The 22623-nt window shown below is 40.1% G+C and overlaps 1 protein-coding gene across 2 annotated transcripts in view; it reads right to left on the reverse strand.

Annotated features, from left to right (window-relative positions):
• The window catches only part of LOC132819764 (neurexin-1-like), a 957576-nt gene that overhangs the window by 735221 nt on the left and 199732 nt on the right, over positions 1–22623 (reverse strand). The window lies entirely within an intron of this gene.

The following is a 22623-nucleotide window of genomic DNA, read 5'->3' on the forward strand; positions in this document are numbered from 1 at the left end:
AGTATGTGTACTTGGCTCTTTGAAGTAATTCTTTTCATTCCCTGAGTGCTGAGCAATCCTGAAAATAGCATTTTATGTGGCTATGATTATTATTGAGCACCAACAGAGCACAAATGATGGAAATGTGGATGCCTGATCGCTGCCTCATCCAAACATCAGTAACTGCACCTACTGTGCTACAAATGATCCCATAACATGTGGTGGTTTTAAAAATGGATGGGATTATAACTTTGGAAGTTCCCATTCCATTTCCATCTCCCATTTGCCTGAGCTTTATGCAAAAAAAAACTGACATAAAACCTACTCTTGCATATCTTTGTTCTTCATTAACAACTATTTGGCTGTGTAATAAATTTACAAAGAGAAGTAAGAAATATAAAGAAGACAAGAAAAATAAACAAAAATAGGTTTGAAAAAAGGAAAAGAATTAAGGAGAAAGATAAAGGAAGGAAAAAAGAAAAAAATGCAATTACAGTACTTTGTGTGACTTCAGGCCATCACTGAAGTATAGTCACAATTATAATAACGTATTTTTAAAACTTAAATCAAATGAATCACCAACTGTACATTCTGTTTAAATAACAGTGAGATAGGACTTGAAGAAGTAAGGGATATCAGAACAACACAAATGTTATTGAACTGCAAGCAGGCAGCAAGCTCAGGGGATCAATAGATTGGTGTCAATTTGACCATCTCTAGAACTAGCAGGCCACCGCACCCAACTTTAACACTTGCTTTGCACAAATGAAATCACATTTTAACTCACCCTGTTATTTTTGAGAACTTGATTATTTTCACCAGCATTACTGATTAAACTCACCAAAAAAAAGAGTTAGCTCCAGCAATTAATAGAACAAGATATTAATAATCAGTTATTGGTATTTCTTAAATGATAGAATAATTGCTACTGACTGACAATGAATCTCTCAGGTTCAGAAAGTTAACAATTTAAACTGTCGATTCTCATTGGCTCAAGTTGAAAATTGTTGTTGGAGTTCAGAAAATTTACCATTTTCTTAGTTTAATTTGTCTCTGCACTCTCTCCCTTTTCTTTTCAATGAATTGTCCACTTAGTTCTAAATTATCCAATGTTGTTATTTGAGGAGATACACTGTCAGTACGTGCTTACCGCTGTCTTAACTATTCGACAACCAGCTTTATTTTTTGTAAGCTAGGGCCAAAAAAAGTACAAAAGGCTGAAGTTTTCTGGAAAAGTCTACCTTAGAATTTATGAATAATGGATACATCTACATTAACATTAATATCCTTCATCAGATTAATCAAATATATCTTAAACTGAAACAATATACTTCACAATATAGCATGGTTTAAAAAGTCCACCTGTACAAATTTACCTCTCTTCATTGTACAGGACAGTGACATTTAGAAAATAAAACACAGGAAGAGAGGATTGAGGAATAGGTTTAGACTATTCAGCTCTTTAATCCTGCTCTGCCATCCAATAACATCATGGTTGTGGTAGCAGTCCCACTTCACTACCTGTCACCTGTCAATCAAATATCTGTCTCATGGTTCTTCAAATCAATTCAATGAAACAGTCTCCACTATTTTCTGGTGAACTGAATTCCACAGACTAACAAATGTCTGAAGGCAGAACAAAATTCCTCATCTCTGTCTTAAAAGAAACCCCACTAATTGTTAAACTGTTTCCCCCAGTTCCAATTCCTTGCTCAGGCTGCTTGAGACAGGCAAGCAGATCTTTCATTTTCAAAAATAAAGAAAACTTGTGGTTGCAGCTAAAAGGTCAATTAAATTAATTTATATCACATCAGAATTGTTTATTTATCTTTATTATTCAAAGCTAACACATACCCAAGGCTAAATTACAACATAGTTAAAAAAAATTATGAAATTACATAGCATTAATGCAGAATCTGATTAATTTTCACTGACACAAATATTCAAAAACAATTAGAGACAATTAGAATTCCATAGCTAAGCTCAAATGAATGATAGATAACACTAAATCATAGAGATACATATTTCTTGCAATCACTGATGAGTGCTGGAGGGCATGCCAGGAGTAGCACTAGGGATACCTAAAACTGTGGTGTCAACCTGCTGAAGTCAGAAAGCAGGATTCGTTGTGTGCCAAGCAACTTAAGCAGTAGGTGATAAAGACATGCAATGAATTCTGCAACAAATGATCTAAGAAGCAGATCTAAGATCTTTAAGCCTGCCACATCTAGTCCTGAATAGCAGTGGGCAATTAAACAACTCACTGAAGGATTAGGTTCCACAAATATCCCCGTCCTCGATTATATTTCCCTCCCCACCCCTATGTGCTTTCCGTAGGGACTGTTTACTCTGCGACTCCCTCGTCAGTTCCACACTCCCCACAAACAGTTCCTCCAAACCTGGCACCTTTCCCTGCAACAACAGGAAGTGCAGCACTTGCCCCTACACCTTCCCTTTCACCTCCATCCAAGGCCCCAAACAATCATTTCAAATCTGGCAGGGATTCATCTGCACTTCTTCTACCTGATCTATTGCATCCGTTGCTCCTGATGTGGTCTCCTCTACATAGGAGTGACCACAAGCAGACTCAGAGATTGATTTACGGAGCACCTGCACTCTGTACGCTGCAATCAACAGCACCTTCTTGTTGCCAGCCATTTCAACTCCTCCTCCCATTCCCTTGGCAACATGTCTATCCTGGGCCTCCTCCATTGTCAAAATGAGGCCACGTGCAAACTGGAGGAATGAGGTCTTATATTCCACCTCAGGAGCTGACAGCCCAATGGCTTCAACTTAGAATTCCCCAGTTTCAAAATCTTCTCATGCCCAACCTTTTCCCATGTCCACCCCTCCCTCTCCTCCTGCCTCTTTGACCTGAGTAAACCTGTTCATCTTCCTTCTCACCTATCAATTCCATCTTCCCCAGTGGCCAATCATAATAACCCTGGAGGTGCATCCACTTATTACCACCCACCTATCTTTCCCACATCCACCTATCACCAACCAACCTATCTTTCCGCCAGCTCCACCTCCTCTCTCTAATTCTGAGTTCCCTTTCCTCTCTGCAGTCTTGATGAAGGGTCCTGACCCGAGGAGTTGACTTTCCTGCTCCTCCAATGCTGTCTGACCTGTTGTGATCTTCCAGCTCAGCATTGTATCGACTCTGATTTACTATGTCCTTACTATGTCCAACTGTCCCACACTGCCTCCTACTGGATAAATACTTGCCCACCCACTAATGACTACATCCTGTGTGTGAATTTTGAAAACAAAGTAACTAATAAACGCAATAGTGCATATTCCAAAAGACTGAAGTCTTTAAATGCTGATATTTCATCAGCCCCTCATTGAGTCATAGAGTCATATGGGAGTAGCCAAGGCCCAACCATGTTCAGATGTTTCATAAATAATCTTCTCTCCATCATAAGGTCAATAGTGGGGAAATTTGTTGATGACTGCACAATTTTCAGCACCCCATGGTGAGAAACTCTTCACAAGATTTGATAAAACTGATATTTCGCTAATTTCTATAAAAATCAACCCCTGGTCTTAAAACGTCCAATAAAGGAGTTGATGGCAGTAGGCTAGACTCCACCTATTCTGATACATTGCTGAACTTCCTACAGATAATTGGTACCTACCTCCAGTCATTCAGAAGCAATCTCAAACTACAGTGGTGAGAAATTCATTCACATTGTAACCTTTCAAGTGGTTTCCTCCCATTGCTCTCCTTAATCCTTCAGTTACTTCACTTATTGATCTGAAGGCCTTGATACCATTTTTAATGGCAGATCATCATTTTTGTTGGCTTGGGCGTGTGCTTGGTGACAAGTTGGATGCTACAAAAACTCAGGTATATAATTTAACATCAGCTGAACTAGCATATTGGATTTTATGGTGCACCTCTTCACCTCTTTGTGGGATTGCTTGCTTCCAAGATAGAAAATGAGGGAAAATCTCTAACACTACATCATGAATCTTAATCAAAGACATATTGATATAAGAAATTTAATTGAACTGGGAGAAGAATTTGGATTTATATTCAGGCTGGATCACACGCTTTCATAGGCTTCAGTCAGCAAGTCAGATGTCAGTTGTTATTTTTGTTCAGAGTGAAACGGGACTTCAGTTTTGTCAGCCGAACAAAGAAAAACCTACAAGATGTAGCTGATACTCTGAAAATGCTTAATTATGTCCACAATGCCACAAAGGTACTAACCTTATATTATTCGACTATTTTCATGAAGATAAGCCAACTGTGCAAAGCATTGTGGTGCATGTTTATCAGAGATTTTGTAAACCAAAGCAGGCTATAATTTCAAGGTTATATAACGAGGTTTTTATGAGATCTGAAATCCATCAGACTATTGAAACAACTGAACCCTGAGGAAACCGTCACTTGCTGGTCTCTGACCTCTTTTATCAATTATACAATAATATACACGTGTTTCAAATTTTTGCAGTTTTTACAATTGATACTTCAAAGTGTCTGGATGTTTGAACACTTTCATTGCCCTGCAGTGAAAGGTTTTTCTTCAAAGTGAGTGAAAAGTAATGAATAAAGTCTTGACTTTGAGTAAACATCATCCTTGAATTGAGGAACAAATGACAATTATCATCATGTGTATCATCTGATAAATAAAGTATTCTTTAAGCATTTATGAAGTGGTTTCATTATTCTGTGTATTCCTCTTTTTGTGATGCTCTTTTTTTTCAAATCAGAGGAAACCGCATGATCCATCTCACTAACATCTAACACAAAGGGTGGAAAATTCACATTCATTTAAATTATGAGGGGAGTAATGGGTAGGAATGTAAATGATGAAAGTGTGGGCTCTACCAGTGAACTACTACTGGTCTCTTGATAAATTGGTGACGGAGTTTGAGATCATGTACTTTTTTCTTTGTTCATTCTTGGGATATGCATGCTATTGGCAGGGCCAAGATTTCTGAAGGTACTTAACAATCAATTACTTTGTCATGGGTCAGGAGTCACACACAGGCCAGACCAGGTCAGGACAACAGATTAATGAATGACTTTAATAAACAAGGTGTATTTCACACCAATTAATGATAGGTTCATTGCTGAGACTAGCTTTCAATTGTCGACTTTCATTATTGAATTCAAATGTCACCAGCTGCCGTACATATATAGGTCAAAGGAATTCTAATGAAAAGGACAACAGCAGGATGACTCATCTACCTTAGATTTCTGAGTACATAACAACCACTGTATAGAGAGGAGACCTAGGAAGGCTGTTTGCTGGGGGTCTCACTTTTCACTGGGGGTCATACAGTGGGATATGAGAGGCTTAACTAAGATGACCTTTCTTAAAGACCAGAAGGAAGACCATAACTCTCCAACAGAAGAAAAGAGGTGTGCACTGAAGCGACTGAAATAGCCAAAGGCAGGACTGTGGTTCCTTTTACTTAGGTGAAAATGTGTCCAGAGGATCCAAGACCTCAGGAAGACAGAAAATGTTAAGTAGGCCAACGTTAATATTCTTGATCAAGGATTTAGAATGGGAATCACAACAGCAAAGGGCAGACAGGTTGACCTTGTTGCAAAAAATATGGAGTTGGATTGTGGGAATTAACAGAAACAAGAATCTGGTTCCTTCTGGCAATGACAAAACACAAGGTCTTTATCAGCACAAACTATAAAGGCTATCTGTTTCGAAAAATCTTTCAACTATCCTTTCTCTCCCCAACGACAATCCCATAATGCAATAAGCAACCAAAGGAAACAAATCAAAACCCCATCAATTAAAGTTTTCAAGAATCATCTTTAGATCATTTTCATTTGAAAATTTTCTTTATCAGGACCATGACATGAGCAGGTCATGCTGGTGTCATCCATATAAACAAAGACAGATAATGATGCAGCACAAGCAGATGTATTGTCAGGTTGTGTCCGAGTGCAATATTTAATTTCCCTGCATTCTACAGCACACTCTTCAGAACAAGACATCTTGCAGCTCTACTCATTTTTCTCTCCAAGAATATCCCTTTCAAAGAACCCAACACTGATACTGGTTCACATTTACTGATCTCCAAGTATGCATGCATTACACATAGCTTTCACCAACGCTGTCTTCCCCTCATGTAAATGCAAGCTGTTTCTCACATTCATAACTCTTTAGCTTCTCTGTTGCTGAAGGTAACAAAAAGCATTAATTGAAATGCAGAGTGGCAAGGTGGCCAGTGAATGAGGGTTGGTGCAGTGTTAAGCATGGCACCTAGTTCATGGCACCTAGTTCATGGCATTGCAGCAGCCACTGGCCCTGTGGAGACCCAATGGAAAGGTAGTCATGTTCTGAGTGGATGCTAGTACTGGTGATTTCCTGCCAGGAAAATTTGTGCCTCCTGAGACACTGGTGTTCAAAGAGAACTGACCTCTGCCTGAATACCATGTCATGTAAACAACTCATAATGACTCTGGTGTTACCTCTACAATAGATTGTGCTATCATTGTTGCTGCTCCTCTTGCTCATCAGAAGTGCCAACTGGAACTGCATAAGCTGATCGCATGTCATTGGCAACACAGGAGTGCCGTATGAAGATGAACAAAGACCAAGACAGACGATGAGCCTGATACGAATATTACACCTGTCAAACTGCGAAAGCAGGTACTCAAAAGGGTTATTTATTTTTAATCCATTTGTGTGGAGATAAAGACTTCACTGACTTGGTCACTAATTATCCCCTATTGTAAACTGTCCAAGAGAAAGTGATGGCGAGCTGTCACTTGAAGCATTGCAGTCTTTGGGGTACAGAAAGGGAGTGCCACAACTTTAACACATCAACAAGTGAAAGAGCAGCATTACAGTTCCATGTCAAGACAGTGAGTGGGTTCAAAGGAAACTTGCATTGAAGACATTCTCTTGTACAATATAGAGGTCGTGGATTTGGAAGAAATTGTCAATAGAACCTTGGTGCATTACTGAAGTGCATCTTGTAGATGTATAAAGAGGTTCTGTTGTCACATCAGTGATGAACAGAATGGTGGTGGATTGAGTGCATTTTGTCAGTTTGTTACTGAGGTAAGCAACCATTTATATTCCTGACATACTTCACTCAATTCAGTCCGATTCTTTTCAAAGCCAGACTAATTGTGGATGACTGCTCATATTGATTTGTGTTAGGATCAAGGCCCTGCTTTTGTGACTAATTTTGATCACAAAAAAATACATTGAAAGAGCAGAGTAATATTTCAGCAGAACACAAATCATGAGACTGCAACTCAGCATGCAAAAATATTTTCCATTGTTCTTCTGCCATCATTTGCTGATGTATGGGATGATCCTGAAAGCAGCAAACAAAGCTCTTTAGCAACAAAAGCCTGTTGTTAACATGGCCTCCTTTGCTGCAGGAAGTATATTTTGCTTCAAAAAATGAACTGTGCTATGATGAATTAAGTTACACATGTTTAACATCAGGACTAGTAAGCCGTGCACAGTGAGAAAGTAGAGATTGAATCCAGAATGAGACACAGCCTGATTGAGTATATAATTTGAGGGCAAAACAGAAATTGCTGGAGAAACTCAGCACGTCAGGCAGCAGAGAAAGCACAGTTAATGTTATCACTCTGATGAAGAGTCACTGGACTCAAAAGGTTAGCTCTGCTTTCTTCCCATGGATGCTGCCTGTCCAGCTGAGTTTCTCCAGTAATTTCTGTTTTCGTTTCTGATCTCCAACATCTGCAATTCTTTGTGTTATTATATAGGTTGGGGAATTTGGAAGCAACATGGAAATTTGGTGCAGAGTGGAAGGAGATGCATTTTGTTTGTCTTTTTGGCTTTAAATTGTGAGGGCTTTTTTACAGGATAAAATGAAGCCCAGGATAAGGGGCCCAGCAGAAAAGAAAGCATAACATTGTAGGGAAACTGCTAGTTCATTTGTTGGTAAGAGTTACTAATCTATTACAAGTTGAAGGCAAATAGGGGAAATTCCTATAGATTACAAACTAAAAGACCTGTAAGATTTAAACAAAATCATGTTAAGAACTAAGTAAATGAAACAGAGATGTAAGATGGGCAAACATGTTGTACCTGCAGCAGGTGGGAGCTTGTGGATTCATAACAATCACATCTGGAGCAAGAGTTGATTGCTTGAGGAATTCTAGCTCAGAGTCAGTGAGCTGGAGTCTGAGCTTCAAAGACCGCAACATATCAGGGAGGGGCAGAGTTACCAGGATGCAGTGCTCAGGAGGCAGACACACCCTTTAGATTAACTACCTCAAATTCAGTCAGTGGTCAGGGATGGGCAAGTGTGACTATGAACAGGGCAGGTAGAGGGGTCCAGAATGTAGTATTGAAGGAATCCTTACCTTTCATTTGGCTAACAGATTTAACACTTGCTCCCTGTGAGGATGGATGACAGTGGGGGCTGTAGGGAGGATGAACAAATTGACCATAGTACTGTGGCACAGGGAGCAATTTCAGAGGGGTCAGAAAAGAGAAATATAATTATAATTGTGGATAGTATAACCAGGAGAATATACACTGTTCCTTGAGGCCAGGATCAAGAGTCCCAAAGGCTGTGCTGTCTGGCTGGTGTCTGGGTTCAGGATATCTCATCTGAGTTGCAAAGGAACTTGGAGTGGGAGGGGAAAGATCCAATTGTTGTGATCTACATAGGTTCAATGATGTAGGTGGAAAGAGGAAACACATTCTGCTGAGAAAGTATGAACAGCTAGGGGCTTTTTTTAAAAGCAGAACGGAAAGGGGAGAATCATCTCTGGATTACTATCTGAGCCACGAGCAAATTGGCACAGGGTCAATAAGATTAAATAAGTAAATGCGTGTCTCAAAGATTACTGTGGGAGAAACCGGTTCGAATTCATGGGAATTAGCACCAGCACTGGGGAAGGAGGGAGCTGCTCCAGTGGGATAGACTTCACGTGAAGCATGCTGGGAGCAGAATCCTGGGGAATGGCACAACTAGGGTTGTAGACATGGCTTTGAACGAAATAGTGGGGGATGGGTTCAGTTGCAAAAAAATAACATGATCATCTGCACTTCTGCTACTTCCAATGCAATGCCATCACTAGACTTGTATTATCCTCCCCTCTGTTGTCTGCCTTCCTCAGGAACCATTCCTTTTCAGGAACCCTGGTCTACTCCTCCTCTACTTCCAACACCACGCCACACCACCATGGCATCTTCCGATGTAATGGCAGAAAGTGTAACATCTGTCAGTTTACTTCCTTCCTCCAAATATCCATGGCCCCAGACATACCTTCCAGATGTAGCAATAATTTACCCACACTTCACTCAATCTAGTCTGCTGTGTTCACTGCTCACAATGTGGTCTCCTCTACACTGGGGAGACGAAGCGCAAAATGGGCAACCATTTTGCAGAACACCTATGTTCTGCCTGCAAAAATGACCCTGAACTTCCAGTTGTCTGCCACTTCAACACACCATTTTCCCTGGTCAACACCTCTGTCTCAAGCTTGCTGCAGTGCTCCAGTGAAGCTCAGTGCAAGCTGAAAGAACAGCACCTCATTTGGAAACTCTGCAGCCTTTTGGACTCAATGGTGAGTTCATAACTTCAGGGCTGGAGCCCACCTTCTCTCATGTCCTTACCCTAATCTCCACACTCTAAGTCTTGTCATCACATGAGCTATTACTACAAGCAATCCATTGCCAGAGACTAATGGTACCCAATAGCAACTATTCATTCACCCAGACTGACCTTTATCCATTCTTTTGTCTACCAGATTACTTTTCTCTCCCTCTGGGTTCTATCTCCACCTATCAATTATCCTTTCCCCACCCCTTCTTTAGATATATGCCAACATTTTGCAAGCTACAATCAGTTCTGAGGAAGAGTCACTGAACTCGAAAGGTTAATTCTGCTTTATCTTTGCAGATGCCGTCAGACTGATGAGTTTTTTTCCAGCAATTTTGATTTTTATTTCAGATAACAGGGTTGTTAGTTATGTTTGCTCAGTGTTTTTATTTAGTGAAGAAGGCATTTGGTATGCTTGCCATAATGGACAATAAGTGAGGATTGCAGATGCTGGAGATCAGACTGGAAAAGCACAGCAGGTCAGGCAGCATTTGAGGAGCAGGAGAATCAACATTTTAGGTATAAGACCTTCATCAGGAATTCTGATGAAGGACTTATGCCTGAAACATCAATTCTCCTGCTCCTTGGATGTCACTTGACCTGCTGTGCTTTTCCAGTACCATACTCTTGACCTTTTATTGGACAGTGCATTGAGTGTAGGTATTGGGAGGTCATGCTGCAGCTGGACAAGACATTGGTTAGTTCACTTTTGGAATATTGAGTGCAGTTCTAGGCTCCCTGCTATAAGAAGGATGTTGTGAAACTTTAACGGGTTCAGAAAAGATTTACACGGATGTTGCCAGAGTTGGAGGATTTAAGCTGTCGGGAGAGACTGAATAGATTGGGGCTATTTTCCCTAGAGTGTCAGAGGCTGAGGGGTGACTGTATTGAGGTTTATAAATCATGAGGGGCATGGAGACAGTAAATAGGCAAAGTCCTTTTCCAAGGTTGGGGAAGTTGGGCCAAGAGGGCAAAGGTCGGAGGGGAAAAGCTTAAAATAGATCTTAGGGACATCTTTTTAATGCAAAGGGTGGTGCATATATGTAATGAGCTGCCAGAGGAAGTGGTGGAGGCTGGTACAATTACAACATTTAAAAGGCATCTGGATGGGTATATGAATAGGAAGGGTTTGGAGCGATATGAGCCAAATGCTGGCACATGGGTTTAGATTTATTTCGGATATCCAGTCGACTTGGATAAGTTGGACAGAAGGGTCTGTTTCAGTGCTGTCTATCTCTCTGACTCTGTGAACTCTGTCGCTATTTGTTTTGAAAGGAAATGGAAACAATTCCATTTTTGTTTCCTAAATCCCTTCAGTTTAACAGTGGCAAGGTATGGAAAATAAACTATCTACTAAGAGTCTCCATTAATAGCTATTTATACTCCCTAGTCAGATCTTTATCCATTCCTTTGTATGTCCAACTATTCTTCTCTCTCTTTTCATTCAATCCCCACCTATCATTTACTCCTTCCCCTCTTCCCCACTCTACCTTCTGCAGATAAACCAACATTATTCCAGCTACCACCAATTCTGTGGAAAGGTCGCTGGACCCAAAACTTAAACTCCGATCACTCTCCACAGATACTGCCAGATCTATTGAGTTTATCCAGCAATTTCTGTTTTTGTTTCTGATATATAGCGTCTGCAGCTCTTGCAGTTTTTATTTATGGAAAATTAACAGCTGCTCTGACTCATCCTGCACATCCAAGTTTCCGGCTGCTATTTTAACTCTTCCTTGTTAAGTAGTTGATTTTCGTGAAGTTCTAAAAAATGTACTAAGTCTCAGTTCTGACACCATGTTTCATGTAACATGTTTAATGGCAGTCACAAATAAATTGCAAGAACCTGCTACAGAGATAAAGTTTATGTGACTACAACAAGCCAGCTGTACATAATGTACCTGCGTATTTCTCCAAACATGGATAACAATTTACTTGATTCTTCCTTTTCCAGTTAAGAGCAGAGGCTGTAAGATGGTGGTGAAGTACCAGGACTGCATGCCAGTTCTTGCCCGGGGCCCATCTGCTCCCATCTGCTTTTCTCCCTTGTTTCACTTTTGCTTCTGATCTTTTCTTTCACTTCATTTTCCCTTTCTTCTGGTCTTTTTTTCCTTTTTTCTGTGGTGAGTTGGTTGGCAGCACCAACACTACAGTGAGTATGGGTCACTTGCGGAATGGCGGGCATGGCCGCTCCCGCCATTTGGGACCAGTGGCAATGGCAGCAAAAATCCTCCAGCGATCAGGGACAGCAACACCAGCACCAGCCGACTTTTCAAAATGGAGACACCAACAAGGCAACATGTGCAGCTGAATTGGGGCATGCGGCCCAGCGCCAGCCTGGCCTAGCAGTGGAACCAGGGCCTCTTGATTGCACGGCGAGTTTGGGTAAAGTGGCATCAGTGAAGTGGGCACTGTTGTAAAGAGGTGGCACCTAAAATGGGGTGACTCCTACATCAGTGGGTCCGGCGCAGACAGGAGTGAAGCAATAGAGGTCTCCCTTGATGAACTGGGTCGGAAAGACAGGTTTTCTGAACCTTTTACTTCTTTTTTTCCTAGATTATTCCTATGACTATAAAGCCAAACTAATTATTTCTTTTTCTGATTTTCTAATTTTCTTTTGTTTCTTAAGAATTTGATCTTAAAAATCTGTACCTAGGTACCTTTGTGCCTAAGTGGTGCTGTAATGCAATGATAGTAAACCTTTCACTGTACTCACTTGAGTACATGTGACAGTAAAGCTAATTCAGTTCATGTTTTGTTGCATTTTATTCTGCAATGTAAATAAAGTACCAAACAAACTTTTTTTTTAGTAAGATAAAAGTGTTTACATTTGCTCATATTAATATCAATATTAGAGAAAAAAACTCTCAAGTTCTATATAACACAAACATTGTTGTTTTCTGTCATTGCCAGTGATGACAGAACTGAGACCGGTATGGTGGCTCAGTGCTTAGCACTGCTGCCTCACAGCACCAGCGGCCTGGGTTTGATTCCTGCCTTCGGCCACTGACTGTGTAGAGTTTGCACATTGCTGGACTCAATTATAAAGGATGAAATTACGACACATCTGGATAGCAGTAACAGGATAGGTCAGAGTCAGCATGGATTTATGAAGGGGAAATCATGCTTGACTAATCTTTTGGAATTTTTTGAGGATGCAACTCTGAAAATGGACAAGGGAGATCCAGTGTACTGGACTTTCAAACAGCCTTTGATAAAGTCCCACATAGGAGGCTAGTGAGCAAAATTAGGGCACATGGTATTGGGGGCAAAATACTGACTTGGATTGAAAATTGGTTGGCTGACAGGAAACAAAGAGTAGTGACAAATGGCTCCCTTTCAGAATGGCAGGTAGAGATTAGTGGGGTACCGCAGGGATCAGTGCTGGGACCACAGCTCTTTACAATATACATTAACGATATAGATGATGATATTAAAAGTAATATTAGCAAATTTGCTGATGATACAAATCAGCGTGGCAGGGTGAAATGTGAGGCAGGTGTAAGGAGATTACAGGGTGACCTGGACAGGTTAGGTGAGTGGACAGATGCATTGCAGATACAGTTTTATGTGGATAAATATGTGGTTATCCACTTTGGTGGCAAGAACAGGAAGGCAGATTACTACCTAAATGGAGTCAAGTTAGGTAAAGGGGCAGTACAACGCGATCTAGGTATTCTTGTACATCAGTCAATGAAAGCAAGCATGCAGGTACAGCAGTCAGTGAAGAAAGCTAATAGCATGCTGGCCTTCATAACAAGGGGAATTGTATATAGAAGCAAAGAGGTTCTTCTGGTGAGACCGCACCTGAAATATTGTGTGCAGTTCTGGTCTCCAAATTTGAGGAAAGACATTTTGGCTATTGAGGGAGTGCAGTGTAGGTTTACGAGGTCAATTCCTGGAATGGCGGGACTATCTTATGACGAAAGATTGGAGCCACTGGGCTTGTATACACTTGAATTTAGAAGGCTGAGAGGGGATCTGATTGAGACGTATAAGATTATTAAAGGATTGGACACTCTGGAGGCACGAAGCATGTTTCCGCTGATGGATGAGTCCCGAACCAGAGGACACAGCTTAAAAATACAGGGTAGACCATTTAGAACAGAGTTGAGGAGAAACGTCTTCACCCAGAGAGTGGTGATTGTGTGGAATGCTCTGCCCCAGAAGACTGGGGAGGCCAAGTCTCTGGATACTTTCAAGAAAGATAGAGCTCTTAAGGATGATGGAATCAAGGGGATAAGGCAGGAGCAGTATACTGATTGAGGAATGATCAGCCATGATCATAATGAAAGGTGGTGCTTGCAGAATGGCCTACTCCTCCACCTATTGTCTATTGTCTATTGTCCCTTTGTCTGTGTGGATTTCCTCCGGGTGCTCAGGTTTCCTCCCACAGTCCAAAGATGTGCAGGTCAGGTGAATTCCCCATAGTGTTAGGTGCATTCGTCAGGGGTAAATGTAAGGGAATGTGTTTGGTGAGTTATTCTTCAGAGGGTCGGTGTGGACTTGTTGGGCCGAAGAACCTGTTTCATACAGCGGGGAATCTAAAGCATATTACTCCCTCTTTAAAGCCTGAAATGATAGGATTTCTAGTAACTTGGGCCCAATTGAGACTTGATGTATTAGTTGAGGCCAGTACTTGAGTGAATTTAAAAGTAGAAAGGTTAATTATAAGACCAGTGTGATGCAGGTCAATAATAGTAGGAATGAGAGTCTACTTCGCCAGTGGCAGCTGGGTGCAGGAGAAATTCTTGAAGTGACATCTGCACCCTCCTGTTCAATGCTAACCGGATGTTACCTTGCAGATCCTGCTCATTGCAAAGTTAATACTGGATAGTACCACAATGATCATGTTGGGTTGTACCTCAAAATATTTCTACAAACACCAAATAACTTATTCAAAGGTAATGAACAAAAAAATTATTTAACAAAAATCTTTTCTCTTCTTGTGTTAATGATCAACAATGAAACAATAATTACAGATGCTGCTGTGCACACAGTCTGTTCATGGGTGCTGTTTATCACTGAAATGATTACAACCAAAAAATACAATTGTAAATCTACTTATGTAAATGGAATCACTGGGCCAAACTGATTTGTTTTCAGAATTAAACCTAATTTACTGCAGGGTGTAATGGTAATGTCAGTGAACTAGGAATCAGGAAGCCCAGGCTCATTCACTGGGGACATGAGATATCTGTGCTGATGCGTCATCTAGACTTGAACCATTAGCTTGCTCTCTCTCTGTAGATGCTGTCTGATCTTCTGTGATTTACAGCATTTTTTGTTTTCAGTACAGATTGCAGGATCTGTAGTAATTTTCTCCAACATGGGATAGCAGCAGTTAGAATATAAATTCAGTTATTATATCTGGAATTGAATGCTCGTTTCATTTATGGTGGCCATGAAACTATTGTTGATTGTTTAAAGACCCATCTTGTTCACTCAATTTCTTTTAGGGGAGGAAATCTGCTCTCCTTGCCCAGGCTGGTTTAAGTAATTCTAAACCCATGCCAATGTGGTTGATTCTTAACCTGGTTCTGAAATTTCTCAGAATGACAATCCAATGAAGGGTGATGGCCAATTAATGCTGACCTTGCCAGTGTCATCCACATGAAACAAAAGTGCACAAAAGGACTTACTACATTTCTGAAAAGGCAAAGAGATTCTGTAACTCTTATAGGATGAGGAGACTAAACCACAAAATCCTCAATGCGGAAATTATATGCAGGCAACATTTGATTTCATTTTTCATCTAGATTGTAAATCAGAACCTAAGGTGTGGGTTAAGATCTTACCCCTTTCTTTCAAAGCAAAGGCTATTTTCAAATAATTGGTTGCACATCTTGTTCAAAAGTTGTCTTAGTTCATAACATAAGTTTTGGGGCAGCACGCTGGCTCAGTGGTTAGTACTAATGCCTCACAGCGCCAGAGACCGGGGCTCAATTCTAGCCTCGGGTGACTGTCTGTGTGGAGTTTGCACATTCTCGCTGTAGCTGCGTGGGTTTCCTCCGAGTACTCCAATTTCCACGTGCAATCCAAAGATGTGCAGTTTAGGTGAATTGGCCATGCTAAATTGCCTATAGTGTTCAGGGATGTGTAGGTTAGATGCATCAGTCAGTTGTAATTATTGAGAATGGGTTGGTGTGGACTTGTTGGGCTGAAAGGTCTGTTTTCACACTGTAGGGATTCTACAATATGTCTATTTAATACAATATGTAAGGTGGCCCCGTTTGTCAACCACAAAAATAATTTTCTGGGGGTGGCTGTAAGAGGAGCTGCCGATAAAGGGAGGGTTTTGTGTGGTGTGGTGAGGTTGGGATAGGTGAACACAGGTAGAGGGTTATGACCTGGTTGGCTGATGAGAGGAATGAATCTGGTTGGTAGCTGAAAAGAAGATTCGGTCAGTGGAATGGAATGTGGGGGGGTGGGGTGGGGGGGGGCTGGAAAGGGACTCAGGGGATAGGAAGGGACATTATTTGAAATTGGAGTGATCAATGGTGAATCTGCTGGGCCATAGGCTGCCCAGGCAGAAGAACGTAAGAAAACATAGTGGGTGCTGCTTTAGGCATGCTTCAGTATTAACCCATTCAGACCCATATACAGTATTGGATCTCACGATAAATCTTTATAAAACAAATTAATTTCTGTTTTTATTAATCTTCATTCTTAATCTATACAGTTTTAGGCAATTATTTTGAAATTAGAATAATTAAATGTTTTAACAGTTCAAATGGAATATAATTTTATTTTCTCTCTCTGGAATTTACCTTGTTTATTTTTTCAAATTTCTTTCTCAGTAGTTATTCTTGTAAGCTACATCTATCTCCTGATGAAAGCAAGACAGTCAGCTTAACTTATCAAATGCAGAAGGAGCGCGAGCCAAGCAATTATATTTTACACGGAACAATTTCAGAGATATTTTTTAGACACTCTTATCCCTAGAGTCTGGCAGTCTTGGCAGAAAACTAATCCAAAGCATTGCTTCAGTCACCAAAGCAGCCAATCATTATCCTAAAACTGACAAGAAGCAGATCTACAGATCCTTACCTAATTACAGGATAGATGTCTTCAAAAGACTGAATACAGCCATTTTAGAAATGTAACTTTTTCATTTTGTTAACAATTTATTTGGCTTTAAATTATTTCTAACTTGGATGAATACGTGACAAGGTATTTCAAACTCAGTCACAAAACTTCAATAACATTGCAGTAAGTACAAATTCAATGTCATTTCTCACAAGAAATGTATCTTCAATAGAACCTAAATATGAAAGGCCAAATTGCAATGTTAACTTCCAAAGTATGATAGAGAATATAAACAAATCACAAAATCTCAAACTCGACATGAAGCAATAATTATAATACTGAAAATGTAAATAATCATTTTCTTTGATAACTATTTTATGTTTGAGAATTTGAGAATTGCTAACGAAAGATACATTTTGCCAAAGCTTTTCATCTTGCACTCATCAGGGTACTTGGCAAGAATACAAATTCAAGGAGAAAAACAAACATTTCTACTGCATGAGCAGAGAACGCCGAATGGTTGGCAAGTAGATTCTGACTGGGAGTGGGAATGCCATGGAGAATGCACCCATTAGTGCTGTTTGATAGTTAACAGCCATTGCAATTGAATTACATTTGCTGGATAATCCTGAATTTACAAAGAATTATGCTGACAACAAGTTTAGGATTGTCAATCAGGCTCACAGTATATTCTACCTGCATATACTGGACCTATGTATATATTAATACATAGGTCTGATCATACAAACAGAAAAAACATGCTACACCTGTTTTAACTCAACAAAACAGGTACAGCCATTTGCTGGTTCATTTCACAGGTCCATACTTCGACCAGTTAGAGTTAATCTGTCTTATTTAAAATTTACCAAAGCCTGGCCGTTAACCATCAATCAGAATTAATGAATTCATTCTCTATGGCAAGACTTCTAACAATCAGAGTCCAGTTGCCAACAAATTAGCTTTCTCTTCTAATGCAAGTTAGATGTCTTTCCACTGGAATTTATAGTTATGACAATTTGCAAGATACGTTAATAAAAATCTTCAGCAAAAGGTTTGCTTTTTCAGCAATATTTTATGATTATGATAGGACCAAGTACTAAGGAACCAAGCATTTCATCTTACAAAGGCCTTATGCAATGAAATGCAGAAAACTAATGTATAATGAAGCACTTTTTAAATATAATTTGGTCGGAAAACCATTTAATTCTAACCAACAGCTATAAATAAATTGTATTGATTCCAAAAATAACTCTATTTATTGATATCCCTACCATCCCAATTACTTGCTATATTCTTGCTCTGAATCTCCTCTACCATAATTACAGACCTACATTTTTCCAGGTCCTACCTCGAGGTGATTCTGTAATCTGAAGTTAGCCAAAGAACTCAATTTAACAGGAATTATTAAGAATGACCTTTGTTATCAGTACTCTACGTACTTGATTTTAGTTCTTTGTTTCCCCAGTGGAAAAGAATCATAGAATCCCTACAGTGCATAAAGAGGTTGTTAGGCCCATCAAGTCTGCACAGAGCTTCCAAAGGCCCTATCTCCATAACCCTGCATTTACCATGGCTAATCCACCTGCCCTACACATCCTGTGACACTACAGGGCAATTTGGCATGACCAAACCAGTTAACTGAACATCTTTGGACTGTGGGAGAAAATTGGAAAACCCAGAGGAAACCCACGCACACATGGGGAGAACATGCAACTTCCAAACAGTCACCCAAGGGTGGAATAAAAACCAGGTCCCTGGCTCTGTGAGGAAGCAGTGCTAATCACTGCGCCACCATACTAGCCTCAAAGTAATCTGACAGTGTATCCAAGTGATGACAGCTTGAAAAGTAGAAGACTGCAAAACTGCTGACAGTATTTCAGAGGGCCACATTGAGTGACCTCAAGCAAGTGCCAGTATTAACAAACTGGCTGCAGAAGGCAGCCTCCTTACATAGGTCAGGGCTGTTATTCTCACTAACAACAGTACTAACGGGACAGGCGTCCAAAAGGTATTGTTTCCACCTTGAGGCAGAGGAAGACATGCAGCTGAAGCTACACGTCAGCATTCCTGCAGTTCTGCCAGAGACTAGAATACAGGAAATATGTAAATCATCTGGTAGTTTCTTTAGCCAGTGATACCCAGAAACAAACTTACAAAATGTGAGACTTGTGGAAGCTGTCAGCAGAAGTTATTACTGTTCATCCACTGACTTCTTCACAAAGATGACCAATCACTTTGCACAAAATGGTTTCCATACTCTGTACAGATCTTAGACGTAATTTGTAAATCAAATCTACCAGGCTCTGAACTATTGCACACAAAATCAAGCAATCATTTCTTAATCTATTGCCAATTGAAGGTTTGTCCAGTGATAGCAAAATCCAATTTCTCTACAGCAAAAGTAATTTATGATCTTCTGTTTTAGCAAATAGGGGAATATATGGCACTTCTCTCCTGCTCTAGAACCTGTATATTTGCATTCCCCAAATGAAGACCTCTAATCTAGTCTACCAATTGAAGTACCATTGGCACAGTCCCTGAACTGGTGCTTTACTGAGAAGCAGAATATACTCAATCTGAAATGTCACAATAGTGCTGACACCTTCAATAGCTGAAATGAGAGAGGGAAAGCCTTTAGTGTGAATGAGAAGTAGAGATGGATGACTAGCTTCTGAAATCAGCTGCCATTTGTCGTGCAGAGCATGTATAACAAGATAATACAAAAAAAGAAAAGGATTAGACCCAAACTGAGCATCACTGAGCAGGTTATTGCTAAGCTGGTGCTGCCAGATAGCACTGTTGATGATACCTACCATCACTTTACTGAATATCAAGAGGAGACTGATATGGGCTTAATTGATTGGGTTGGATTTGTCCTGCTTTTTGTGCATAAGGCACACCTGTTTTCCACATTGTCAAATAGTTGCAGTGTCGTAGTTCTACTAGAACAGCTCAGTCAAGGGCTGACAACTTCAGGAGTATGCAACTTCAGTACTATTGCTGGAATGTTGTCAGGATCCACAGCTTTTGTAGAATTCAGTGTCTTTAGCATTATTATCATTTAGATGGAATGAAACTGGCTGAAGATTGGTATTTGTGATTTGGTCAAGAATGAGACGGATCCACTCATTCAACGCTTCTGGCTAAAGATTGTTGAGAATGCTTAAGCCTTTCCTCTTTCATTTCATCTCCACAAAAGTACTGTGCAGTGGTCACTCATCCCAACACTGCCTTGTACAATGCGCGTTTTACAGGCAGATTACTGAGGCTGAGGTCAAGTGCCCTTGTTTGTTCCCTTATCACCTACTTCAGATCTGGTCAAGTAGCGATTTCCTTTAGGAATTGGCCAACTCAGTCAGTTCCAAGACTCTCTTGGTGTTGGACACTGAAACCTCCCACCAAGAGTGCATTCTATGTCCTTGCCAGCTGATCTGATTGTCAGTTTCTACAGCAAATGAGCTGACCCAGGGGTCAAAGGAGCATTATATCATGCAGGTGCAAACAGCTTGCCTGAGTGAATAAGCATTTCAAGGTCAGCTGTGAGAACTGGTTATAGTAGATTCAGGTGAAAGCAGTCCCACTCAGCTAGACAATACAGTAGAATGACATTGGAAGGGAATAGGCAATGAAACAGTGTCAAAGATTGCAGATAGTTGAGTAGGAGAAGGAGGGAACGTTTACCATTTTCACAGTCACTGTGTCTTTGAGAAGAGCTATTTGATACTATGAGACAGAAGTGGAAACTTGATTGGAAGAATCAAAGATGGAATTGCAGAAAAGTCTAATTTTTCAATTTTCCTGTATCTTATGAATCATTTAGTCCATATCATTTAGTTCCTTGAGCCTGTTACGCTCTTTAGTTGCAATATGGTGGTTGATCTACACCTCAACTTGATTAATCGATCTTCACTGATTATTAACCCAACAAAAAATCTGCTGATCTCAATCTTGAAAATTAAATTTTGATCCATTGAGATATTGACTTGATCTGACCATTGAACGACACGCAGGAGTGAGAGTTTCTAATTGGAAGTAAGTGATCCAGGTTCTAGGGAAGCAGGTACAAGCAATCATTATCAAAGCCTTGTTGATGGTGGACAAATCTCTCCTAATAATTGAATACTCAGTACGTCACAGAAAATCCTTTTAGTTCCAATATCCAAGTAAATAAAAGTTAAAACAAGGTTGAAACCAAAGAAACCACACATTACTTCTTCAACACCTGACAGAAGGATAGCCAATAGGAAGCCACTGCACAATTGACAAACACTGGTTTGAGACTATGTTAAGTAGCAGGTACAAAGAATTATTTTTGAGCAGTATAATGAATAGCACAATTCACAAAGAATTGTAGCAATGATGTATTCTTCCTGAGCACAGCATCAGCTCGTACTAATACCCTGTCAGAATGGTGGTTCAACAACATTTGCTATCTTTTCTGCATTCCAACAGATGGGTATTGAAACATATAGAATTGCACATTACCACACCCAGTCTCAAGGTAATGCCCTGCAGCAGCTGTCATTTCAAGCCCCAGTGCTCCCTCATCAAAAACATGATAGAAATTTACCAGAAATCTAGCATGATAGATGTATAGACCTTCTGGCAGATGAACATGAGGTACTGATGCAAAACACAATTGGATAAACCAATTCTAATGCAATTGAGACTTGCCCTGAAAATAACAAAATAATCAAATCAAAACATGCCAAACAATGCTCACAGGAACTGAAATACAGAAGACAAACTAGCATAATGCAACATAGATTGAATATAGGTGCAACATCTACCCACAATATATCAAAATTGCATCTTTCAGAGAGTGTACCCAATTTCAAACATTGAAGCATAAGCTCAAGGACAGGCAAAGAAACTAATTTCAAGCTGTCTTGCTCTAATAACTTGGACCTTCATTCATATGAAAAATGAAGCTCAAACTGAATTTACAGGAATTTCTACAAATCATGTTGAATTTTCCTTTGAATTATTGACCAATTTCAGGAATATTTGGAGCATTACATGCAGTAGGATGGAAGAATAACATATTAAATCTTAAACACACCAGTATGATATAACAGCGCCATTTTTCTCTAAGCTAAAGTAAGCAGTCGTCTTTGAGGATCTGCCAGACAGAATATCCTGTCCACTTAATTGTAAAAGAACAATGATGAAACTAATTTCTCAAATCCAGTTTCCTCACATTTCACCTCATAAATATTTTGGCTATTAAAGTAAGACATCTCAGGTGTGGATGATGCAAGTTTTGTGTTAATTTTCCTGCCTTTTCCATTCTATCAGGGATGTTACATTTTCTTCCAGATCTATAAAAAGCAGGGCTTTGGACGAAACACACATAATTTTTGACACTGTCATAAAAAGAAGGGGGATTGAGGTGATGGAAGAAGTTTTGATGAACTAGTTCAGATCATCTGAGAGATAAGCATGATGAGAATTCCTACTACCTCTATTTGAAATTACTGTTACCTAAATTTGAAGTCTTGGACCCATAGCCAAGACACTCATTATGGCCAACACTTCAGTGAAAAGCCCTCTGATTCATTAAACAGTTCCTCTCAACTGTCCAGGAACTGCCGTTGAAGCAAATGAGATGCATGATGTTTCGGTGATGAAAAGATCTGGCTCAGAACATGTGGATCTGGAGAAAATTGGTAAGTCTTCAGAATGCTTGGTTTCTTTCTGTAGGACATCCTTTACAAAATCAAACACAGAATAAGACCTTATCCAGTCTATTCTTGGTCTTAATGTGACTACAAGAAGATAATTACTCCTCTCCAGTTGGCCAATGGGCCCTGTAGAAATGATCTGACTGATGAGATTATAGCCCAAGAGAGTGAATCCTGTTTCCCTGAGCAGACTGCACACTGCCCTCAAAGTGGCTGTGGGGAGGTGTTGAGACTGTCACAGGTCTCCTCTGGACTTGCCTTTGCAAAGGAAGTCTGGAGGAAGGTGTAGTGGTTTGTGTCGAGGTTCATCCCAAGCAGCTCTGTGACACAGGACTCTGTGCTCTACAGTCTGTTC

The sequence above is a fragment of the Hemiscyllium ocellatum genome, chromosome 10 (assembly GCF_020745735.1).
Source record: "Hemiscyllium ocellatum isolate sHemOce1 chromosome 10, sHemOce1.pat.X.cur, whole genome shotgun sequence".
NCBI classification, from domain to species: domain Eukaryota; kingdom Metazoa; phylum Chordata; class Chondrichthyes; order Orectolobiformes; family Hemiscylliidae; genus Hemiscyllium; species Hemiscyllium ocellatum.